We start from the raw sequence: 6,169 nt of genomic DNA on the forward strand, positions 1-6,169 counted from the left end.
GGGGCCCACCAGACAATCAGGGTACATGGTGCATACTGATTCCTTCTCCGCCACAACTTGGTATTTCAAGTGCAGTTGACCCTTGAACAACGGGAGTTTGAACAGCCTGGGTTCATTTATATGTGGAATTTTTTTGCAATAAATATAGTTGGCGTTTGTATCCACAGGTTCCCCATCCGCAGATTGAACCCAACCACTGATCAAAAACAATATTTTCATATCCCCAAGTTTGGATTCCCAACTGCAGTTCAAAAATACTGTTTTGGATCCATGGTTGGTTGAATCCCAGGATGTGAAGGGCCAACCTTAGAATCAAGAGAGCCCACTGCATGGGATTTTCATTGGTGTGGAGCTCATTGCCCCAACTCTTCCTTCCCGGCCTCCCAACCCCCCAACGTTGTTCCAGGGTTAACTAACTTTCAATACCACAGCCTGGATTTCAGGAATCAATGACATTACTTTTCAGCATTGTGACCCCCCAGTCAGTCGGAATTCCTGGGAGCTTCAAGTCCCCTATCTGAGAAACCAGAATAAAGATGCATGCTGTTCTCTGACCCCCAGAGCTGTGCTGAGGTTTAAATCCATCTAACATGCAAAGTGTTTTGCAAACCTGTCAATTGTGCTACAAATAAACATTATTACCTATACATGGGCAAGTAGATACTAGAAAAACCTGTGCCCTCGCTCTATTCAGATAATGTGAAACCAAACTTATTTTGAGCATGTCAATCTAAAAGTCCTGAACATGGAAAGCAAGTGGGCCTTGACACAGAACTAGGAGGCTGAGTAGTGTTTGTTTGATGGTTTCCAGGGCTACCCAGGTTCTGGGGCTCAGAGATAAGGCTAGGAGTCAGGATACTCAGTCTCATCCAGGTAGCCTTTCTGTTGCTATGTTGTTTGACCGTGTGAAAACTTTTAGGAAAAAGAAAAAAGAAATGAGTTTATTGGATGCTTTTAAATTTGAGCAATATTTCTTTTTCTGCAATGAGTGATTATTTTCAATTCAGGAAGAATAGAATTGATTTTTTTTTTCTGCGTAAATTCAACAAAGCAACTTAAAACATAGTCTAATAATGTAGTTATGATTATTAGGGAATTACTGGATTTTAAAAAAATGTACATAAACACTTAGAGACTCTGTATCTCTGAGACATTCACTGATTTGTTCACTTAATCACTTATTCAACAAATATTTATTGAGCATCTGCCATGAGACAGGCATGTACTGTAGGTGTTAAAGAAACAGTTGTAAATAAAGCAGCAAAAATTTAAGATCTGCATTAATTCAAACTGTATCTAGTCATTTAAATGATCAGGAGAACAATGAATTTAATGTAAGGTAAACCTCTAGCTAACCCAGTAAGTCTCAAATGCTCTGTGAGGAATCACTGAATTTTGCATCTGTCCGCATTTCTGCTCCAAAAAAATTTGTGGTACAAGACAAGAGAAAGGATACAGGAGTGAGAGCAGAAGCATTGTGCTCCATGCCCGGCCTTGCCACAGAATGATTGTGTGGCTGATTGGGTCCTTTCTCTTTCTCTGAGCCTCAGTTTCCACACCCATGAAACAAAAGTGTCTTCTAGTTCCAATGCATGAGTCTCTGATTCAGTGACTATTGAATTCAGCTGCTAGAAGGCAGTCTGTGAACCACCTCCATGATTTTCTGGGACTAGAATAACTATATTTTCTGATGTTTTTGTTATGTTATGTTATTTACTTGAATTGCCTGTACATGTAAAAATTGATACACTTATTTTAACTATCTGGTATTCCAACTCCTCTTGATGGGTAACACGATCTGGCCATCCAGACACTCCAGACACTTGCCTCAGGACAACAAAAGGTCAAGGACTAAAGAGCTGTCACCTCTAGAAGTCTCCTGGGTGCTCAAGTTAGCAATAGTCTCTATTGCTCCCTGCTGCCTCCTGAGACAAATGCTGAGGATCCATGTTTCCTGTTCCCATCACTTGTTACTCATCTATTACCTGCAGGCTCAGGTGTAGGTAATTCCCATGCAGCACCTCAGACTTGAGGATCTCCAAAAGGAAAATTCTAGAACAACCAAGATGTCTTCCTGAGGACCCTTCCGCTGATTTCCACAATGCTCAGCAGCATGGCTTGGTGGGTAAGGCAACTTCCTTGATTCCTACTCTTCATTTCCCACTGACAACCTGGGTGACCTTGGATTCATTCATTGCTCCCAAGAGAGGAGTGACCTATCTAATTGTTGATATTAGAGAAGGGTCTACAAGGCCTCATGTACAGGCCTCATTCAGACTCCCACATACTCGCCTCTCTGCTCAGCACCCCTGGAACATCTTGGCAGTAAAAGGAGGCCCTTCTCACCAGCGGCTTTGCCTGCTTTTGGTCCAGTGTAGAGGTAGCACTGGCTGAATGCAGATTCTGCACATAAAAGCTGTACAACTTTGGGCACCCTACTCAACCTATCTGTGCATCTGTGTTCTCACCTAGAAAGTGAGCATCACAATAGTATCTACCTCAAAGGCTTGTTTTGAGAATAAAGTGAGTTCCTAATCTATATCAAGGGCTTAGAAAATATATTAAGTGGTAAGCATCAGATGTGATTAGCTTGGTGGCTGGGAGACAACCAAAAAGGAGTAGGAAGCCCATTGAGCTGTAGGTCTGAGCCAGGTTTCCAGTCCAGTGTTACCACAATTAGGTCAAACTCTGATCCCTGGCCCCTACATCTAACTCGCATATGGTTTAGAATCTGTAAAGGAAAAGTGCAGGACTAATAGTCCCCTTAACACCACAACACAGGCCAGTTGTTATTAAAGCTTCTTTTGACTTCTTCTATAATCCCACCAGCATTGTGCACAGGGGTTATCACCAAACCCGAGAAACACCACTCCTCAAGCCTGCCATCTGGAAATGCCACCCATGAACCTCAGCCCCTAAAGTCAGAAAAGCTTTTAGAAATGAAAGGGAACTAGCAGATCATCTTCCAGATGAGAAGACTAGGCAGAGAAGTCCAAGGTCGCCCAGGTTGTCAGTGGGAAATGAAGAATGGGAATCCAGGCAGTTGCCCTCCCAACCAAGCCATGCTGCTAGGCATTGTGGGAAATTCTTCCTTCTCCTATGTGGGGATGGAACATGTCTGAATGTGTAACTATCCATTGGGCTAAGTCGTTTGGGACTAAGTTGTTCCGTAATCTTATGTGTGTTGAATGGTGAAGATGACACTGATACAGCCGTGTGAAATGAGGAAGGGAGAAGGGGTACAGAAGGAAAGAAAAAAACACAGGCAGTCCTTCCCTTGTTAGAAACGATGCGTGTAAGTCTCAGCTGGGAGGGGGCCCTTGCTCAGGCAGTGTGGTGAGGAAGGCAGGTCACACAGGGGTCTTCCCTCCAGGAAATAACCTTCAGCAGCATTGTTTTCTAATATGGGGGATAATGAACAACACTGTTGATCCAATTTTCTCTTTCTTCTCAGCGTAGAACTTTCTCCCATGCTGTCAGCCCTTTGGATTTATTGATACTATAGGGAGTTTGGAGAAATATAGATATTACTTTGGCTTTTGGGCTCTTTGTTTCAAAAGAAATGTTTGAATTGTCCTATTTGACAAAAAAAAAATAAAAGGGGAAAAAAGAAAATAGGGTTGGCAATCAGAATGGCTATTTCTTACCCTGAAAGGAAGGAAAGGGAAAGGTGAAGGAAGGAATAAAATAGGTTTTTATTCTATGGTGTGTGTTGTTTTTTTTCAATTAATGATATAGAATGTCAAAGATTTTGGTGGGAAAAGTATTAGATAATAAACAAGAAACCCACACCTAATAATGGAACAATCTGTGTTATTAGCTTGATAGCTTTGCCCTGCAAATATCATCAGAGTAGCTGGCCAGAGTAATACTGGAATGTATTAAATATATATATTTCTCCCTACTGATAGTATAGAACAACTCAGGTCAGGCCCTATTACCGAATACACCTAATATTGTTTTCTAAATTTTCAACACCTATTCAAATAGAAGCCTTGAAAAGAAAAATTGCCTCTCACTCCAAAGCTTTAAAACACACAAAAAGGCACCATATTGCCACTTTAGGGACACATTTGTTCCCTGCTGTTGCTATTTTATATGTCATTTCAGTCCTGCAGTTAGCTATAAAGCAAATCTTTTCTTTTTCCGGAGAGGAATAAGAGCTGCCTGAAGGGAAACAAGAATGAGAAGCATCCTTAAAATGACTGATTTACAATTGGCAAGGATACACAATATGAAAATTATAGCTTTCTCCTTTTGAACATGGGAGCCTCGGCTCTTACCCTAAAAGGACCCCCTAAGGCTCCCTATTGGCACAAGAGAGACGCTGTCATGAAAGGACCATATGGGTTTTCTGAAGATAGCAGGAAAAGAGTGTGTGTGTGTGTGTGTGTGTGTGTGTGTGTGTGTGTGTGTGTATGTGTGGTCTGTATGTGATTCTGTGTGCTGTGTTTGAAATGTGTGGATGTGATTGGAAGTGGTGGTGTGTCATGGTAAGGGAATGAATTCAGCAAGGGTTAGGTAGAGTTAAAAGGAAATTCAGAGACATTAGGACATGCCACAACTCATTATGCACCGGAGGTGGTCTAGTCTAAACATAAGCATTGAATTCAGATACCTTGAGTTGTAATCCCTACTCTGACAGTGACATATGGTGTACCCTGCCTGTGTTTTGACCCTAACTTATCATCTGTAATAAGGAAAATAACACCCACTGAAGAGGGATGTTGTGGAAATTTATTTATGTTGCCAAAGGGCAAGGGGGACCAAAGGTGAAAGGTTGAAGATAAGTCAAACACTCTTTGCCTGTCAACAACTCATGTATAGTTCATGTGTCATTCTCCATGGGTTTAACCTTCTCTTCATGACCTTCCCAAACACCCCTCTGGGCTGTGACCAAGTAAAAAAGATACTCTGATTCTTCTCTCAAAGAATAAGGAGAAGATTCACATAATTAGGTGTGACAGAAGGCCCCCAAGTTGGCCCATGGACCCTCACTTCCTTGTATTGTCTTCTAGTGTTGTTCCCTCAACAACTGAATCACAGCTAGAGTATTTACCCAATAGAATATGGCAAATGTGTGAGATTTCCAAGGCTTTCTCTGGGGAAGTTAGCTACCACATGGTTAAAATATTCAAGCAGCCACAGGGAAAGACCTAAGTAGAGAAGAACCAACATACAGCACCAATTTGCTAGCAACATGTATGAGCCACCTGAGAAAGGTATCCTTGTGCCACAGTCACACCTTCAGATAATAGCAGCCCCATTCAGCTTCTGACTGCAGTCTCATGAGAAACCTGGATCTGCCCAACCAAGTGACTCATAAATTGCTGACTCACAGAACCTGCAAGATAATGAATTTATAGTATTATTTTAAAAAACTACATTGGGTAGTTATTTGTTACACATTAGTAGGTAACTAATATACCTAAAATGGTCTGGGTTGGTGTAATTCATGAACCATTCTATTGAAGAACCTACCCTCAAGTTCCACTCATCTTTCAGACACTGGTTATGCTATTGTGAATGTTCTCAGGAGGCTACAAGTCTACTGAAGATTCATTAATGTATTCATTTGTTTATCCTTTAATTTGCCAAATAATTTACTAAGTACCTGCTGGATCCTAGATTCTGCAATAGGTTCTGGGAGAATAAGAATCAGTGAAACATATTCCCATCTAGTGTACTGGTGAAGACAAATAAATAAACAGATAATCATAACATAGGGTGGAAAAAATGATGACAGGGAACTGAGTAGAGAATACTGTGGGAGCCCTTGCTTGAGGGCAAAGCGAACTTAATCTTGAATAATCAGTAAGGATTGCTCTGAAGAAGGGACATTTAAGGGCATTCCCAAAGGTCAGGTAGAAGTTATCAGAGTGACACAGAGGAAAAGAAAGAGGGGCTGAAGAATGAGCAGCGTGTGCAAAGACAGACCAAACTGCAGTGTGTAAATCAGCACCAAGTGCACTAACAGTGGCTGGAGAGAAAAGGATTTCTTTTTTCCTTTTGATTTACACTTTAGGTAAATGGCCCTTTTCTAACATAATTACCTCTCTCCTGTAAAGTCAAAGAAATGTTCAACTACATAAACTCTAGGACAAGCAAGGAAACAAAAAGGCTTCACTTCTATATCCAGACACACTTTAGTTCTTTCCCCCCAGTTGTC

This window comes from Myotis davidii, unplaced genomic scaffold (genome assembly GCF_000327345.1).
Source record: "Myotis davidii unplaced genomic scaffold, ASM32734v1 scaffold192, whole genome shotgun sequence".
Lineage (NCBI taxonomy): Eukaryota > Metazoa > Chordata > Mammalia > Chiroptera > Vespertilionidae > Myotis > Myotis davidii.